This window comes from Drosophila persimilis, unplaced genomic scaffold (assembly GCF_003286085.1).
Source record: "Drosophila persimilis strain 14011-0111.01,24,50 unplaced genomic scaffold, DperRS2 tig00000735-arrow-arrow-pilon, whole genome shotgun sequence".
Classification (NCBI taxonomy): Eukaryota; Metazoa; Arthropoda; class Insecta; order Diptera; family Drosophilidae; genus Drosophila; species Drosophila persimilis.
The window spans coordinates 1234746-1254470 of NW_020825346.1; the positions used below are offsets into that span (position 1 = coordinate 1234746).

The 19725-nt window shown below is 42.6% G+C and overlaps 1 long non-coding RNA gene across 1 annotated transcript; it reads left to right on the top strand.

Moving 5' to 3' along the window:
• Window positions 1-18144: 18144 nt before the first annotated feature.
• Window positions 18145-18893, top strand: LOC113566512. Its single transcript, XR_003409118.1, has 2 exons — window positions 18145-18527; window positions 18603-18893. It is a non-coding gene; the product is annotated as an uncharacterized LOC113566512 (long non-coding RNA).
• Window positions 18894-19725: the final 832 nt, after the last annotated feature.

A 19725-nucleotide genomic window follows, 5' to 3' on the forward strand; every position in this document is an offset into this window, starting at 1 on the left:
GTATTACATACAAATAATAAAATGCGAATCTTCGGAAGCCTATATCTCAGACAAATAGGGCCAGATCGGTAAAGGACCAACTGTCCCAGAATCGCGAGGATCCGGACTGTCGATCGGCATCAAAATCTCGGCGTCGAAAATGGGGCCGATTTTTTGAAAATTTAATGATGTAACCATCATGATTTTCTGCGAAAATCGTGAAAAAGTGGATGTCCTTTTTTAATATGGCAGTCGACTCACAGGAGCCTCCTGATCATGAAAAGACATGCCATTCCCCGATCGGCTGCCGTATTGCTGAGATATAGCGTACAGAAATAAACCAGTATTACATACAAATAATGAAATGCGAATCCGATTCTTCGGAAGCCTATATCTCAGACAAATAGGGCCAGATCGGTAAGGGACCAACTGTCCGAGGATCGCGAGTATCCGGACTGTCGATCGGCATCAAAATCTCGGCTTCGAAAATGGGGCCGATTTTTTGAAAATTTAATGATGTAACCATCATGATTTTCTGCGAAAATCGTGAAAAAGTGGATGTCCTTTTTTAATATGGCAGTCGACTCACAGGAGCCTCCTGATCATGAAAAGACATGCCATTCCCCGATCGGCTGCCGTATTGCTGAGATATAGCGTACAGAAAAAACCAGTATTACATACAAATAATAAAATGCGAATCTTCGGAAGCCTATATCTCAGACAAATAGGGCCAGATCGGTAAAGGACCAACTGTCCCAGAATCGCGAGGATCCGGACTGTCGATCGGCATCAAAATCTCGGCGTCGAAAATGGGGCCGATTTTTTGAAAATTTAATGATGTAACCATCATGATTTTCTGCGAAAATCGTGAAAAAGTGGATGTCCTTTTTTAATATGGCAGTCGACTCACAGGAGCCTCCTGATCATGGAAAGACATGCCATGCCCCGATCGGCTGCCGTACTGCTGAGATATAGCGTACAGAAATAAACCAGTATTACATACAAATAATGAAATGCGAATCCGAATCTTCGGAAGCCTATATCTCAGACAAATAGGGCCAGATTGAAAAAGGATCAACTGTCCCAGGATGGCGAAGAACCGTACTGTCGATCGGCATCAAAATCTCGGCTTCGCAACTGAGGCCGATTTTTTGAAAATTTAATGATGGTTACATCATGATTTTCTGCGAAAATCGTGAAAAAGTGGATGTCCTTTTTTAATATGGCAGTCGACTCACAGGAGCCTCCTGATCATGGAAAGACATGCCATGCCCCGATCGGCTGCCGTACTGCTGAGATATAGCGTACAGAAATAAACCAGTATTACATACAAATAATGAAATGCGAATCCGAATCTTCGGAAGCCTATATCTCAGACAAATAGGGCCAGATTGAAAAAGGATCAACTGTCCCAGGATGGCGAAGAACCGTACTGTCGATCGGCATCAAAATCTCGGCTTCGCAACTGAGGCCGATTTTTTGAAAATTTAATGATGGTTACATCATGATTTTCTGCGAAAATCGTGAAAAAGTGGATGTCCTTTTTTAATATGGCAGTCGACTCACAGGAGCCTCCTGATCATGGAAAGACATGCCATGCCCCGATCGGCTGCCGTACTGCTGAGATATAGCGTACAGAAATAAACCAGTATTACATACAAATAATGAAATGCGAATCCGATTCTTCGGAAGCCTATATCTCAGACAAATAGGGCCAGATCGGTAAGGGACCAACTGTCCGAGGATCGCGAGGATCCGGACTGTCGATCGGCATCAAAATCTCGGCTTCGAAAATGGGGCCGATTTTTTGAAAATTTAATGATGTAACCATCATGATTTTCTGCGAAAATCGTGAAAAAGTGGATGTCCTTTTTTAATCTGGCAGTCGACTCACAGGAGCCTCCTGATCATGAAAAGACATGCCATTCCCCGATCGGCTGCCGTATTGCTGAGATATAGCGTACAGAAAAAACCAGTATTACATACAAATAATAAAATGCGAATCTTCGGAAGCCTATATCTCAGACAAATAGGGCCAGATCGGTAAAGGACCAACTGTCCCAGAATCGCGAGGATCCGGACTGTCGATCGGCATCAAAATCTCGGCTTCGAAAATGGGGCCGATTTTTTGAAAATTTAATGATGGTTACATCATGATTTTCTGCGAAAATCGTGAAAAAGTGGATGTCCTTTTTTAATATGGCAGTCGACTCACAGGAGCCTCCTGATCATGAAAAGACATGCCATTCCCCGATCGGCTGCCGTATTGCTGAGATATAGCGTACAGAAAAAACCAGTATTACATACAAATAATAAAATGCGAATCTTCGGAAGCCTATATCTCAGACAAATAGGGCCAGATCGGTAAAGGACCAACTGTCCCAGAATCGCGAGGATCCGGACTGTCGATCGGCATCAAAATCTCGGCTTCGAAAATGGGGCCGATTTTTTGAAAATTTAATGATGTAACCATCATGATTTTCTGCGAAAATCGTGAAAAAGTGGATGTCCTTTTTTAATCTGGCAGTCGACTCACAGGAGCCTCCTGATCATGAAAAGACATGCCATTCCCCGATCGGCTGCCGTATTGCTGAGATATAGCGTACAGAAAAAACCAGTATTACATACAAATAATAAAATGCGAATCTTCGGAAGCCTATATCTCAGACAAATAGGGCCAGATCGGTAAAGGACCAACTGTCCCAGAATCGCGAGGATCCGGACTGTCGATCGGCATCAAAATCTCGGCTTCGAAAATGGGGCCGATTTTTTGAAAATTTAATGATGGTTACATCATGATTTTCTGCGAAAATCGTGAAAAAGTGGATGTCCTTTTTTAATATGGCAGTCGACTCACAGGAGCCTCCTGATCATGAAAAGACATGCCATTCCCCGATCGGCTGCCGTATTGCTGAGATATAGCGTACAGAAAAAACCAGTATTACATACAAATAATAAAATGCGAATCTTCGGAAGCCTATATCTCAGACAAATAGGGCCAGATCGGTAAAGGACCAACTGTCCCAGAATCGCGAGGATCCGGACTGTCGATCGGCATCAAAATCTCGGCGTCGAAAATGGGGCCGATTTTTTGAAAATTTAATGATGTAACCATCATGATTTTCTGCGAAAATCGTGAAAAAGTGGATGTCCTTTTTTAATATGGCAGTCGACTCACAGGAGCCTCCTGATCATGAAAAGACATGCCATGCCCCGATCGGCTGCCGTATTGCTGAGATATAGCGTACAGAAATAAACCAGTATTACATACAAATAATGAAATGCGAATCCGAATCTTCGGAAGCCTATATCTCAGACAAATAGGGCCAGATTGAAAAAGGATCAACTGTCCCAGGATGTCGAAGAACCGTACTGTCGATCGGCATCAAAATCTCGGCTTCGCAAATGAGGCCGATTTTTTGAAAATTTAATGATGGTTACATCATGATTTTCTGCGAAAATCGTGAAAAAGTGGATGTCCTTTTTTAATATGGCAGTCGACTCACAGGAGCCTCCTGATCATGGAAAGACATGCCATTCCCCGATCGGCTGCCGTATTGCCGAGATATAGCGTACAGAAAAAACCAGTATTACATACAAATAATAAAATGCGAATCCGAATCTTCGGAAGCCTATATCTCAGACAAATAGGGCCAGATCTGTAAAGGACCAACTGTCCCAGGATCGCGAGGATCCGGACTGTCGATCGGCATCAAAATCTCGGCTTCGAAAATGAGACCGATTTTTTGAAAATTTAATGATGTAACCATCATGATTTTCTGCGAAAATCGTGAAAAAGTGGATGTCCTTTTTTAATCTGGCTGTCGACTCACAGGAGCCTCCTGATCATGAAAAGACATGCCATGCCCCGATCGGCTGCCGTACTGCTGAGATATAGCGTACAGAAATAAACCAGTATTACATACAAATAATGAAATGCGAATCCGAATCTTCGGAAGCCTATATCTCAGACAAATAGGGCCAGATTGAAAAAGGATCAACTGTCCCAGGATGGCGAAGATCCGTACTGTCGATCGGCATCAAAATCTCTGCTTCGAAAGTGAGGCCGATTTTTTGAAAATTTAATGATGGTTACATCATGATTTTCTGCGAAAATCGTGAAAAAGTGGATGTCCTTTTTTAATCTGGCAGTCGACTCACAGGAGCCTCCTGATCATGAAAAGACATGCCATGCCCCGATCGGCTGCCGTACTGCTGAGATATAGCGTACAGAAATAAACCAGTATTACATACAAATAATGAAATGCGAATCCGATTCTTCGGAAGCCTATATCTCAGACAAATAGGGCCAGATCGGTAAAGGACCAACTGTCCCAGAATCGCGAGGATCCGGACTGTCGATCGGCATCAAAATCTCGGCGTCGAAAATGGGGCCGATTTTTTGAAAACTTAATGATGTAACCATCATGATTTTCTGCGAAAATCGTGAAAAAGTGGATGTCCTTTTTTAATATGGCAGTCGACTCACAGGAGCCTCCTGATCATGAAAAGACATGCCATTCCCCGATCGGCTGCCGTATTGCTGAGATATAGCGTACAGAAAAAACCAGTATTACATACAAATAATAAAATGCGAATCTTCGGAAGCCTATATCTCAGACAAATAGGGCCAGATCGGTAAAGGACCAACTGTCCCAGAATCGCGAGGATCCGGACTGTCGATCGGCATCAAAATCTCGGCTTCGAAAATGGGGCCGATTTTTTGAAAATTTAATGATGGTTACATCATGATTTTCTGCGAAAATCGTGAAAAAGTGGATGTCCTTTTTTAATATGGCAGTCGACTCACAGGAGCCTCCTGATCATGAAAAGACATGCCATTCCCCGATCGGCTGCCGTATTGCTGAGATATAGCGTACAGAAAAAACCAGTATTACATACAAATAATAAAATGCGAATCTTCGGAAGCCTATATCTCAGACAAATAGGGCCAGATCGGTAAAGGACCAACTGTCCCAGAATCGCGAGGATCCGGACTGTCGATCGGCATCAAAATCTCGGCGTCGAAAATGGGGCCGATTTTTTGAAAATTTAATGATGTAACCATCATGATTTTCTGCGAAAATCGTGAAAAAGTGGATGTCCTTTTTTAATATGGCAGTCGACTCACAGGAGCCTCCTGATCATGAAAAGACATGCCATTCCCCGATCGGCTGCCGTATTGCTGAGATATAGCGTACAGAAATAAACCAGTATTACATACAAATAATGAAATGCGAATCCGATTCTTCGGAAGCCTATATCTCAGACAAATAGGGCCAGATCGGTAAGGGACCAACTGTCCGAGGATCGCGAGTATCCGGACTGTCGATCGGCATCAAAATCTCGGCTTCGAAAATGGGGCCGATTTTTTGAAAATTTAATGATGTAACCATCATGATTTTCTGCGAAAATCGTGAAAAAGTGGATGTCCTTTTTTAATATGGCAGTCGACTCACAGGAGCCTCCTGATCATGAAAAGACATGCCATTCCCCGATCGGCTGCCGTATTGCTGAGATATAGCGTACAGAAAAAACCAGTATTACATACAAATAATAAAATGCGAATCTTCGGAAGCCTATATCTCAGACAAATAGGGCCAGATCGGTAAAGGACCAACTGTCCCAGAATCGCGAGGATCCGGACTGTCGATCGGCATCAAAATCTCGGCGTCGAAAATGGGGCCGATTTTTTGAAAATTTAATGATGTAACCATCATGATTTTCTGCGAAAATCGTGAAAAAGTGGATGTCCTTTTTTAATATGGCAGTCGACTCACAGGAGCCTCCTGATCATGGAAAGACATGCCATGCCCCGATCGGCTGCCGTACTGCTGAGATATAGCGTACAGAAATAAACCAGTATTACATACAAATAATGAAATGCGAATCCGAATCTTCGGAAGCCTATATCTCAGACAAATAGGGCCAGATTGAAAAAGGATCAACTGTCCCAGGATGGCGAAGAACCATACTGTCGATCGGCATCAAAATCTCGGCTTCGCAACTGAGGCCGATTTTTTGAAAATTTAATGATGGTTACATCATGATTTTCTGCGAAAATCGTGAAAAAGTGGATGTCCTTTTTTAATATGGCAGTCGACTCACAGGAGCCTCCTGATCATGGAAAGACATGCCATGCCCCGATCGGCTGCCGTACTGCTGAGATATAGCGTACAGAAATAAACCAGTATTACATACAAATAATGAAATGCGAATCCGAATCTTCGGAAGCCTATATCTCAGACAAATAGGGCCAGATTGAAAAAGGATCAACTGTCCCAGGATGGCGAAGAACCGTACTGTCGATCGGCATCAAAATCTCGGCTTCGCAACTGAGGCCGATTTTTTGAAAATTTAATGATGGTTACATCATGATTTTCTGCGAAAATCGTGAAAAAGTGGATGTCCTTTTTTAATATGGCAGTCGACTCACAGGAGCCTCCTGATCATGGAAAGACATGCCATGCCCCGATCGGCTGCCGTACTGCTGAGATATAGCGTACAGAAATAAACCAGTATTACATACAAATAATGAAATGCGAATCCGATTCTTCGGAAGCCTATATCTCAGACAAATAGGGCCAGATCGGTAAGGGACCAACTGTCCGAGGATCGCGAGGATCCGGACTGTCGATCGGCATCAAAATCTCGGCTTCGAAAATGGGGCCGATTTTTTGAAAATTTAATGATGTAACCATCATGATTTTCTGCGAAAATCGTGAAAAAGTGGATGTCCTTTTTTAATCTGGCAGTCGACTCACAGGAGCCTCCTGATCATGAAAAGACATGCCATGCCCCGATCGGCTGCCGTACTGCTGAGATATAGCGTACAGAAATAAACCAGTATTACATACAAATAATGAAATGCGAATCCGAATCTTCGGAAGCCTATATCTCAGACAAATAGGGCCAGATTGAAAAAGGATCAACTGTCCCAGGATGCCGAAGATCCGTACTGTCGATCGGCATCAAAATCTCGGCTTCGCAAATGAGGCCGATTTTTTGAAAATTTAATGATGGTTACATCATGATTTTCTGCGAAAATCGTGAAAAAGTGGATGTCCTTTTTTAATATGGCAGTCGACTCACAGGAGCCTCCTGATAATGGAAAGACATGCCATTCCCCGATCGGCTGCCGTATTGCCGAGATATAGCGTACAGAAAAAACCAGTATTACATACAAATAATAAAATGCGAATCCGAATCTTCGGAAGCCTATATCTCAGACAAATAGGGCCAGATCTGTAAAGGACCAACTGTCCCAGGATCGCGAGGATCCGGACTGTCGATCGGCATCAAAATCGCGGCTTCGAAAATGAGACCGATTTTTTGAAAATTTAATGATGTAACCATCATGATTTTCTGCGAAAATCGTGAAAAAGTGGATGTCCTTTTTTAATCTGGCAGTCGACTCACAGGAGCCTCCTGATCATGAAAAGACATGCCATTCCCCGATCGGCTGCCGTATTGCTGAGATATAGCGTACAGAAATAAACCAGTATTACATACAAATAATGAAATGCGAATCCGAATCTTCGGAAGCCTATATCTCAGACAAATAGGGCCAGATTGAAAAAGGATCAACTGTCCCAGGATGGCGAAGATCCGTACTGTCGATCGGCATCAAAATCTCGGCTTCGCAAATGAGGCCGATTTTTTGAAAATTTAATGATGTAACCATCATGATTTTCTGCGAAAATCGTGAAAAAGTGGATGTCCTTTTTTAATCTGGCAGTCGACTCACAGGAGCCTCGTGATCATGAAAAGACATGCCATGCCCCGATCGGCTGCCGTATTGCTGAGATATAGCGTACAGAAATAAACCAGTATTACATACAAATAATAAAATGCGAATCCGAATCTTCGGAAGCCTATATCTCAGACAAAAAGGGCCAGATCGCTAAAGGACCAACTGTCCCAGGATCGCGAGGATCCGGACTGTCGATCGGCATCAAAATCTCGGCTTCGAAAATGGGGCCGATTTTTTGAAAATTTAATGATGTAACCTTCATGATTTTCTGCGAAAATCGTGAAAAAGTGGATGTCCTTTTTTAATCTGGCAGTCGACTCACAGGAGCCTCGTGATCATGAAAAGACATGCCATGCCCCGATCGGCTGCCGTATTGCTGAGATATAGCGTACAGAAATAAACCAGTATTACATACAAATAATAAAATGCGAATCCGAATCTTCGGAAGCCTATATCTCAGACAAAAAGGGCCAGATCGCTAAAGGACCAACTGTCCCAGGATCGCGAGGATCCGGACTGTCGATCGGCATCAAAATCTCGGCTTCGAAAATGAGGCCGATTTTTTGAAAATTTAATGATAACCATCATGATTTTTTGCGAAAATCGTGAAAAAGTGGATGTCCTTTTTTAATATGGCAGTCGACTCACAGGAGCCTCGTGATCATGAAAAGACATGCCATGCCCCGATCGGCTGCCGTATTGCTGAGATATAGCGTACAGAAATAAACCAGTATTACATACAAATAATGAAATGCGAATCCGATTCTTCGGAAGCCTATATCTCAGACAAATAGGGCCAGATCGGTAAGGGACCAACTGTCCGAGGATCGCGAGTATCCGGACTGTCGATCGGCATCAAAATCTCGGCTTCGAAAATGGGGCCGATTTTTTAAAAATTTAATGATGTAACCATCATGATTTTCTGCGAAAATCGTGAAAAAGTGGATGTCCTTTTTTAATATGGCAGTCGACTCACAGGAGCCTCCTGATCATGAAAAGACATGCCATTCCCCGATCGGCTGCCGTATTGCTGAGATATAGCGTACAGAAAAAACCAGTATTACATACAAATAATAAAATGCGAATCTTCGGAAGCCTATATCTCAGACAAATAGGGCCAGATCGGTAAAGGACCAACTGTCCCAGAATCGCGAGGATCCGGACTGTCGATCGGCATCAAAATCTCGGCGTCGAAAATGGGGCCGATTTTTTGAAAATTTAATGATGTAACCATCATGATTTTCTGCGAAAATCGTGAAAAAGTGGATGTCCTTTTTTAATATGGCAGTCGACTCACAGGAGCCTCCTGATCATGGAAAGACATGCCATGCCCCGATCGGCTGCCGTACTGCTGAGATATAGCGTACAGAAATGAACCAGTATTACATACAAATAATGAAATGCGAATCCGAATCTTCGGAAGCCTATATCTCAGACAAATAGGGCCAGATTGAAAAAGGATCAACTGTCCCAGGATGGCGAAGAACCGTACTGTCGATCGGCATCAAAATCTCGGCTTCGCAACTGAGGCCGATTTTTTGAAAATTTAATGATGGTTACATCATGATTTTCTGCGAAAATCGTGAAAAAGTGGATGTCCTTTTTTAATATGGCAGTCGACTCACAGGAGCCTCCTGATCATGGAAAGACATGCCATGCCCCGATCGGCTGCCGTACTGCTGAGATATAGCGTACAGAAATAAACCAGTATTACATACAAATAATGAAATGCGAATCCGAATCTTCGGAAGCCTATATCTCAGACAAATAGGGCCAGATTGAAAAAGGATCAACTGTCCCAGGATGGCGAAGAACCGTACTGTCGATCGGCATCAAAATCTCGGCTTCGCAACTGAGGCCGATTTTTTGAAAATTTAATGATGGTTACATCATGATTTTCTGCGAAAATCGTGAAAAAGTGGATGTCCTTTTTTAATATGGCAGTCGACTCACAGGAGCCTCCTGATCATGGAAAGACATGCCATGCCCCGATCGGCTGCCGTACTGCTGAGATATAGCGTACAGAAATAAACCAGTATTACATACAAATAATGAAATGCGAATCCGATTCTTCGGAAGCCTATATCTCAGACAAATAGGGCCAGATCGGTAAGGGACCAACTGTCCGAGGATCGCGAGGATCCGGACTGTCGATCGGCATCAAAATCTCGGCTTCGAAAATGGGGCCGATTTTTTGAAAATTTAATGATGGTTACATCATGATTTTCTGCGAAAATCGTGAAAAAGTGGATGTCCTTTTTTAATATGGCAGTCGACTCACAGGAGCCTCCTGATCATGGAAAGACATGCCATGCCCCGATCGGCTGCCGTACTGCTGAGATATAGCGTACAGAAATAAACCAGTATTACATACAAATAATGAAATGCGAATCCGAATCTTCGGAAGCCTATATCTCAGACAAATGGGGCCAGATTGAAAAAGGATCAACTGTCCCAGGATGGCGAAGAACCGTACTGTCGATCGGCATCAAAATCTCGGCTTCGCAACTGAGGCCGATTTTTTGAAAATTTAATGATGGTTACATCATGATTTTCTGCGAAAATCGTGAAAAAGTGGATGTCCTTTTTTAATCTGGCAGTCGACTCACAGGAGCCTCCTGATCATGAAAAGACATGCCATGCCCCGATCGGCTGCCGTACTGCTGAGATATAGCGTACAGAAATAAACCAGTATTACATACAAATAATGAAATGCGAATCCGAATCTTCGGAAGCCTATATCTCAGACAAATAGGGCCAGATTGAAAAAGGATCAACTGTCCCAGGATGCCGAAGATCCGTACTGTCGATCGGCATCAAAATCTCGGCTTCGCAAATGAGGCCGATTTTTTGAAAATTTAATGATGGTTACATCATGATTTTCTGCGAAAATCGTGAAAAAGTGGATGTCCTTTTTTAATATGGCAGTCGACTCACAGGAGCCTCCTGATCATGAAAAGACATGCCATTCCCCGATCGGCTGCCGTATTGCTGAGATATAGCGTACAGAAAAAACCAGTATTACATACAAATAATAAAATGCGAATCTTCGGAAGCCTATATCTCAGACAAATAGGGCCAGATCGGTAAAGGACCAACTGTCCCAGAATCGCGAGGATCCGGACTGTCGATCGGCATCAAAATCTCGGCGTCGAAAATGGGGCCGATTTTTTGAAAATTTAATGATGTAACCATCATGATTTTCTGCGAAAATCGTGAAAAAGTGGATGTCCTTTTTTAATATGGCAGTCGACTCACAGGAGCCTCCTGATCATGAAAAGACATGCCATGCCCCGATCGGCTGCCGTATTGCTGAGATATAGCGTACAGAAATAAACCAGTATTACATACAAATAATGAAATGCGAATCCGAATCTTCGGAAGCCTATATCTCAGACAAATAGGGCCAGATTGAAAAAGGATCAACTGTCCCAGGATGGCGAAGAACCGTACTGTCGATCGGCATCAAAATCTCGGCTTCGCAACTGAGGCCGATTTTTTGAAAATTTAATGATGGTTACATCATGATTTTCTGCGAAAATCGTGAAAAAGTGGATGTCCTTTTTTAATATGGCAGTCGACTCACAGGAGCCTCCTGATCATGGAAAGACATGCCATGCCCCGATCGGCTGCCGTACTGCTGAGATATAGCGTACAGAAATAAACCAGTATTACATACAAATAATGAAATGCGAATCCGATTCTTCGGAAGCCTATATCTCAGACAAATAGGGCCAGATCGGTAAGGGACCAACTGTCCGAGGATCGCGAGGATCCGGACTGTCGATCGGCATCAAAATCTCGGCTTCGAAAATGGGGCCGATTTTTTGAAAATTTAATGATGTAACCATCATGATTTTTTGCGAAAATCGTGAAAAAGTGGATGTCCTTTTTTAATATGGCAGTCGACTCACAGGAGCCTCCTGATCATGAAAAGACATGCCATTCCCCGATCGGCTGCCGTATTGCTGAGATATAACGTACAGAAAAAACCAGTATTACATACAAATAATAAAATGCGAATCCGAATCTTCGGAAGCCTATATCTCAGACAAATAGGGCCAGATCGGTAAAGGACCAACTGTCCCAGGATGGCGAAGATCCGTACTGTCGATCGGCATCAAAATCTCTGCTTCGAAAGTGAGGCCGATTTTTTGAAAATTTAATGATGGTTACATCATGATTTTCTGCGAAAATCGTGAAAAAGTGGATGTCCTTTTTTAATATGGCAGTCGACTCACAGGAGCCTCCTGATCATGAAAAGACATGCCATTCCCCGATCGGCTGCCGTATTGCTGAGATATAACGTACAGAAAAAACCAGTATTACATACAAATAATAAAATGCGAATCCGAATCTTCGGAAGCCTATATCTCAGACAAATAGGGCCAGATCGGTAAAGGACCAACTGTCCCAGGATCTCGAGGATCCGGACTGTCGATCGGCATCAAAATCTCGGCTTCGGAAATGAGGCTGATTTTTTGAAAATTTAATGATTTAACCATCATGATTTTCTGCGAAAATCGTGAAAAAGTGGAAGTCCTTTTTTAATATGGCAGTCGACTCACAGGAGCCTCGTGATCATGAAAAGACATGCCATGCCCCGATCGGCTGCCGTATTGCTGAGATATAGCGTACAGAAAAAACCAGTATTACATACAAATAATAAAATGCGAATCCGAATCTTCGGAAGCCTATATCTCAGACAAATAGGGCCAGATCTGTGAAGGACCAACTGTCCCAGGATGGCGAAGATCCGTACTGTCGATCGGCATCAAAATCTCGGCTTCGAAAGTGAGGCCGATTTTTTGACAATTTAATGATGGTTACATCATGATTTTCTGCGAAAATCGTGAAAAAGTGGATGTCCTTTTTTAATATGGCAGTCGACTCACAGGAGCCTCCTGATCATGAAAAGACATACCATTCCCCGATCGGCTGCCGTATTGCTGAGATATAGCGTACAGAAATAAACCAGTATTACATACAAATAATAAAATGCGAATCCGAATCTTCGGAAGCCTATATCTCAGACAAATAGGGCCAGATCTGTAAAGGACCAACTGTCCCAGGATGGCGAAGATCCGTACTGTCGATCGGCATCAAAATCTCGGCTTCGAAAGTGAGGCCGATTTTTTGACAATTTAATGATGGTTACATCATGATTTTCTGCGAAAATCGTGAAAAAGTGGATGTCCTTTTTTAATATGGCAGTCGACTCACAGGAGCCTCCTGATCATGAAAAGACATACCATTCCCCGATCGGCTGCCGTATTGCTGAGATATAGCGTACAGAAATAAACCAGTATTACATACAAATAATAAAATGCGAATCCGAATCTTCGGAAGCCTATATCTCAGACAAATAGGGCCAGATCGGTAAAGGACCAACTGTCCCAGGATCTCGAGGATCCGGACTGTCGATCGGCATCAAAATCTCGGCTTCGAAAATGGGGCCGATTTTTTGAAAATTTAATGATGTAACCATCATGATTTTTTGCGAAAATCGTGAAAAAGTGGATGTCCTTTTTTAATATGGCAGTCGACTCACAGGAGCCTCCTGATCATGAAAAGACATGCCATTCCCCGATCGGCTGCCGTATTGCTGAGATATAACGTACAGAAAAAACCAGTATTACATACAAATAATAAAATGCGAATCCGAATCTTCGGAAGCCTATATCTCAGACAAATAGGGCCAGATTGAAAAAGGATCAACTGTCCCAGGATGGCGAAGAACCGTACTGTCGATCGGCATCAAAATCTCGGCTTCGCAACTGAGGCCGATTTTTTGAAAATTTAATGATGGTTACATCATGATTTTCTGCGAAAATCGTGAAAAAGTGGATGTCCTTTTTTAATATGGCAGTCGACTCACAGGAGCCTCCTGATCATGGAAAGACATGCCATGCCCCGATCGGCTGCCGTACTGCTGAGATATAGCGTACAGAAATAAACCAGTATTACATACAAATAATGAAATGCGAATCCGATTCTTCGGAAGCCTATATCTCAGACAAATAGGGCCAGATCGGTAAGGGACCAACTGTCCGAGGATCGCGAGGATCCGGACTGTCGATCGGCATCAAAATCTCGGCTTCGAAAATGGGGCCGATTTTTTGAAAATTTAATGATGTAACCATCATGATTTTTTGCGAAAATCGTGAAAAAGTGGATGTCCTTTTTTAATATGGCAGTCGACTCACAGGAGCCTCCTGATCATGAAAAGACATGCCATTCCCCGATCGGCTGCCGTATTGCTGAGATATAACGTACAGAAAAAACCAGTATTACATACAAATAATAAAATGCGAATCCGAATCTTCGGAAGCCTATATCTCAGACAAATAGGGCCAGATCGGTAAAGGACCAACTGTCCCAGGATGGCGAAGATCCGTACTGTCGATCGGCATCAAAATCTCTGCTTCGAAAGTGAGGCCGATTTTTTGAAAATTTAATGATGGTTACATCATGATTTTCTGCGAAAATCGTGAAAAAGTGGATGTCCTTTTTTAATATGGCAGTCGACTCACAGGAGCCTCCTGATCATGAAAAGACATGCCATTCCCCGATCGGCTGCCGTATTGCTGAGATATAGCGTACAGAAATAAACCAGTATTACATACAAATAATAAAATGCGAATCCGAATCTTCGGAAGCCTATATCTCAGACAAATAGGGCCAGATCGGTAAAGGACCAACTGTCCCAGGATCTCGAGGATCCGGACTGTCGATCGGCATCAAAATCTCTGCTTCGAAAGTGAGGCCGATTTTTTGAAAATTTAATGATGGTTACATCATGATTTTCTGCGAAAATCGTGAAAAAGTGGATGTCCTTTTTTAATATGGCAGTCGACTCACAGGAGCCTCCTGATCATGAAAAGACATGCCATTCCCCGATCGGCTGCCGTATTGCTGAGATATAACGTACAGAAAAAACCAGTATTACATACAAATAATAAAATGCGAATCCGAATCTTCGGAAGCCTATATCTCAGACAAATAGGGCCAGATCGGTAAAGGACCAACTGTCCCAGGATCTCGAGGATCCGGACTGTCGATCGGCATCAAAATCTCGGCTTCGGAAATGAGGCTGATTTTTTGAAAATTTAATGATTTAACCATCATGATTTTCTGCGAAAATCGTGAAAAAGTGGAAGTCCTTTTTTAATATGGCAGTCGACTCACAGGAGCCTCGTGATCATGAAAAGACATGCCATGCCCCGATCGGCTGCCGTATTGCTGAGATATAGCGTACAGAAAAAACCAGTATTACATACAAATAATAAAATGCGAATCCGAATCTTCGGAAGCCTATATCTCAGACAAATAGGGCCAGATCTGTAAAGGACCAACTGTCCCAGGATGGCGAAGATCCGTACTGTCGATCGGCATCAAAATCTCGGCTTCGAAAGTGAGGCCGATTTTTTGACAATTTAATGATGGTTACATCATGATTTTCTGCGAAAATCGTGAAAAAGTGGATGTCCTTTTTTAATATGGCAGTCGACTCACAGGAGCCTCCTGATCATGAAAAGACATACCATTCCCCGATCGGCTGCCGTATTGCTGAGATATAGCGTACAGAAATAAACCAGTATTACATACAAATAATGAAATGCGAATCCGATTCTTCGGAAGCCTATATCTCAGACAAATAGGGCCAGATCGGTAAGGGACCAACTGTCCGAGGATCGCGAGGATCCGGACTGTCGATCGGCATCAAAATCTCGGCTTCGAAAATGGGGCCGATTTTTTGAAAATTTAATGATGTAACCATCATGATTTTTTGCGAAAATCGTGAAAAAGTGGATGTCCTTTTTTAATATGGCAGTCGACTCACAGGAGCCTCCTGATCATGAAAAGACATGCCATTCCCCGATCGGCTGCCGTATTGCTGAGATATAACGTACAGAAAAAACCAGTATTACATAAAAATAATAAAATGCGAATCCGAATCTTCGGAAGCCTATATCTCAGACAAATAGGGCCAGATCGGTAAAGGACCAACTGTCCCAGGATGGCGAAGATCCGTACTGTCGATCGGCATCAAAATCTCTGCTTCGAAAGTGAGGCCGATTTTTTGAAAATTTAATGATGGTTACATCATGATTTTCTGCGAAAATCGTGAAAAAGTGGATGTCCTTTTTTAATATGGCAGTCGACTCACAGGAGCCTCCTGATCATGAAAAGACATGCCATTCCCCGATCGGCTGCCGTATTGCTGAGATATAACGTACAGAAAAAACCAGTATTACATACAAATAATAAAATGCGAATCCGAATCTTCGGAAGCCTATATCTCAGACAAATAGGGCCAGATCGGTAAAGGACCAACTGTCCCAGGATCTCGAGGATCCGGACTGTCGATCGGCATCAAAATCTCGGCTTCGGAAATGAGGCTGATTTTTTGAAAATTTAATGATTTAACCATCATGATTTTCTGCGAAAATCGTGAAAAAGTGGAAGTCCTTTTTTAATATGGCAGTCGACTCACAGGAGCCTCGTGATCATGAAAAGACATGCCATGCCCCGATCGGCTGCCGTATTGCTGAGATATAGCGTACAGAAAAAACCAGTATTACATACAAATAATAAAATGCGAATCCGAATCTTCGGAAGCCTATATCTCAGACAAATAGGGCCAGATCTGTAAAGGACCAACTGTCCCAGGATGGCGAAGATCCGTACTGTCGATCGGCATCAAAATCTCGGCTTCGAAAGTGAGGCCGATTTTTTGACAATTTAATGATGGTTACATCATGATTTTCTGCGAAAATCGTGAAAAAGTGGATGTCCTTTTTTAATATGGCAGTCGACTCACAGGAGCCTCCTGATCATGAAAAGACATACCATTCCCCGATCGGCTGCCGTATTGCTGAGATATAGCGTACAGAAATAAACCAGTATTACATACAAATAATAAAATGCGAATCCGAATCTTCGGAAGCCTATATCTCAGACAAATAGGGCCAGATCGGTAAAGGACCAACTGTCCCAGGATCTCGAGGATCCGGACTGTCGATCGGCATCAAAATCTCGGCTTCGGAAATGAGGCTGATTTTTTGAAAATTTAATGATTTAACCATCATGATTTTCTGCGAAAATCGTGAAAAAGTGGAAGTCCTTTTTTAATATGGCAGTCGACTCACAGGAGCCTCGTGATCATGAAAAGACATGCCATGCCCCGATCGGCTGCCGTATTGCTGAGATATAGCGTACAGAAAAAACCAGTATTACATACAAATAATAAAATGCGAATCCGAATCTTCGGAAGCCTATATCTCAGACAAATAGGGCCAGATCTGTAAAGGACCAACTGTCCCAGGATGGCGAAGATCCGTACTGTCGATCGGCATCAAAATCTCGGCTTCGAAAGTGAGGCCGATTTTTTGACAATTTAATGATTTAACCATCATGATTTTCTGCGAAAATCGTGAAAAAGTGGAAGTCCTTTTTTAATATGGCAGTCGACTCACAGGAGCCTCGTGATCATGAAAAGACATGCCATGCCCCGATCGGCTGCCGTATTGCTGAGATATAGCGTACAGAAAAAACCAGTATTACATACAAATAATAAAATGCGAATCCGAATCTTCGGAAGCCTATATCTCAGACAAATAGGGCCAGATCTGTAAAGGACCAACTGTCCCAGGATGGCGAAGATCCGTACTGTCGATCGGCATCAAAATCTCGGCTTCGAAAGTGAGGCCGATTTTTTGACAATTTAATGATGGTTACATCATGATTTTCTGCGAAAATCGTGAAAAAGTGGATGTCCTTTTTTAATATGGCAGTCGACTCACAGGAGCCTCCTGATCATGAAAAGACATGCCATTCCCCGATCGGCTGCCGTATTGCTGAGATATAGCGTACAGAAAAAACCAGTATTACATACAAATAATAAAATGCGAATCCGAATCTTCGGAAGCTTATATCTCAGACAAATAGGGCCAGATCGGTAAAGGACCAACTGTCCCAGGATGGCGAAGAACCGTACTGTCGATCGGCATCAAAATCTCGGCTTCGCAACTGAGGCCGATTTTTTGACAATTTAATGATGGTTACATCATGATTTTCTGCGAAAATCGTGAAAAAGTGCATGTCCTTTTTTAATCTGGCCGTCGACTCACAGGAGCCTCCTGATCATGAAAAGACATGCCATTCCCCGATCGGCTGCCGTATTGTTGAGATATAGCGTACAGAACAAACTTCTTTGATATATGCCAGATATCAGATATTGATGGTTCCAAGAAAATCACAGCCGGTTGAAACATAGACACTTTGGAAAAATCATTACTTCTAATTAAAAAATCAAGGAAAAGCAAGCTCAGAGATATTGTTCTGTGGAAAAGTCACTCTGAAATATTCAAGTTATTAAAGTAAATGTGAGAGTTACTAAACGGTTCAGGTATAAGAGAAATTGTAAGTGATAATATCTGAGGAAGATGGTTCTGGACATAAGCACGCAGGCGATAGAGGCAAATATCAATAAAATATATGCTAAGATTGAAGAATTTGAAGAAGAATTAGAGGGGAATGCCGATTATGAAACCTGCAGTAAAATTCAGGCTGAAATTAATCAAATGAGCGCTTATCTTGGACAGATATTAGGCTTACTAAAGGAAGACCAAAGCCACAAAGAAAACTGAAACTAAGTCATTGGGACCCAAAGAAGGCAATACAGAACCCGAGAAAAATCATTGCCGATCAATGATCGAATGGATCGAATTCAGGCCCACTTCCACGTAATCTTCAACGGACAGCACTAAGAAACTCTTATACTCGTATACTTGTAAGTACATAACTACATATGAAGAAATAAATTATGCCGATTATGAAACCATTAATCACTAACCATTAACCATAGCCATGAACTATCAAAAATGAAACAAATGGACAAAGACAGTGGCACGAAGGCATCCAAAGCCAGATACAAATCTGAGCCGATCGATCAGTGGATTATATTCAGGCTTACTTGCACGTAACCTTCCACGGAAAACACTAACAAGTTCTTAGATTCGTACTACCACACAACATAAAGCAGTTTATTCCTTTAGATACTAGTAATATACGTACAGTATTATGGCGGACAACAGAGAAAATTTTTGAATGGAACGGATGCCTGACTCCGATTACTGCAATAAATAGCTCAACTATATAGATTCCATTACCAATAAAACAATTCACTCCCACAGACATCGTTTGATAGTTATCCAGCTTCCAGATCCCTGTTGTGATATCCCTAAATATCATAGGTTTATCCTATCTCAGTTTCCTGATGCTTCAATGCTTGCACAGAGTTTTCCCAGAGGAATTATTGAATCTGTCTGTTCATTCAAAAAGGTTTCCAGATACCATTCCATTTCGAATGTGTGGTGTCCGTGCCAGTGATTTTTGCTGCCACTGCTTCGAGTTGTCCTTGTTCTGCTTTACACCTCCTACACACTGCACTGCTTGCTTGTCGCTGCTAATTTACTGTTATGACATCAGCTGGCAGGCAGCAGCAGAAGCAGCAGCATGGTTGTGTTTTCGCTGAGGTTAAGTCGAAGGTTAAGGTGGAACTGGAAACTGCTTGGAATTGCTTGTAATTGTTCTTGTTGCCGCCTGATGCTGACGCTGACGTTGTCCGAAGCGCCTGTTTAAATGTTTGTCAAAGGAAAAAGACGTGTCAACTGGCGCCGTTGTTGCTGTTTGGTCCCCCCACTGCCACTGCTCTCCCGCAGTGCTGTCTCTCATCTCCGGTATCCTCTACGCGGCGACAGGTCCCAGACACGGAACCAAAGACAAAGAAAAATGGTCCACGTTTCATTGGGGTTTTGTTCTTGTTGCTGTTGCTTCTGTTCCCTGTTGGTGTACCCTGTTGGTATTTGTGGCATACAAGGGTCTCCTGTATGCATGGGTATGTATGTAACAGATCTTCGACTCCATATGCTTGGAGCCCATAATTTTTTTTTGAGATATCCACACGTATCTCTTGATGTACAGAAAAT